This window comes from Penaeus monodon, chromosome 34 (assembly GCF_015228065.2).
Source record: "Penaeus monodon isolate SGIC_2016 chromosome 34, NSTDA_Pmon_1, whole genome shotgun sequence".
In the NCBI taxonomy this organism is placed as follows: Eukaryota; Metazoa; Arthropoda; class Malacostraca; order Decapoda; family Penaeidae; genus Penaeus; species Penaeus monodon.
Window position 1 is genome coordinate 14,101,236 of NC_051419.1, and position 468 is coordinate 14,101,703.

Below are 468 nucleotides of genomic sequence, written 5' to 3' on the forward strand. Positions count from 1 at the left end.
GCTAAACAGAATTCGGTGGACGTTTAACCCCAACCCGCCTATGCCGTGGCGAGGAGGTTAAACCCTTAAAATTCAATTATTATTCACCCATCACATCTTTCTAAACGACGTCCATAAGCGACCCTGATGTGCGTATGGAAAGAAACAAAGAGAAGCGTGAGGCGGTAATACGTTCGGCTCGTTAAACTAATGCGTTTGAGACGTACTTGGCAAATGAGCCGCTAATGTCGAAATTTCGGATCTTTTTTTTGAAATTCCCGCCAGCCCGCCGCCTCGTCGTGCGCTTGCCGATGCTCGCTTTCGCATCGCTAAAAGAGACGATAACATCGCGCTACTCAATATTAAGTTTGAAAGTTTACATTGCCTTGGCGGACAAGTTTTCCGACTGGCTAAACACTATACTGAAAAATCTTTTCTCTTTTAGTTTGTATTGTTAATATTGCGTGTAGCAATATAGCAATTTATATC